Below are 269 nucleotides of genomic sequence, written 5' to 3'. Positions count from 1 at the left end.
CTGCAAATTAAATATAATCCAAAATAGTTATTTAACTTGTAAAAAATCATGAAACATGTAAAATGAATAGAATTCTATTTACTGACATCATTTTCTTGTCTTATAACAATCAAAGAGTACGAGAACAGTGTAACATTATCTACAGTTATAATGTGAAATTATCTGACACTCATGCTTCACATTTATTCTTCACATTTTGCTGTATGTTAACTCATTACAAGAAAACTGGTTACAGCTTCTCTACATACAAAGGATAACAGTCATGTAAA

This window comes from Mytilus galloprovincialis, chromosome 3 (assembly GCF_965363235.1).
Source record: "Mytilus galloprovincialis chromosome 3, xbMytGall1.hap1.1, whole genome shotgun sequence".
In the NCBI taxonomy this organism is placed as follows: domain Eukaryota; kingdom Metazoa; phylum Mollusca; class Bivalvia; order Mytilida; family Mytilidae; genus Mytilus; species Mytilus galloprovincialis.
This window is presented reverse-complemented; position numbering follows the sequence as displayed.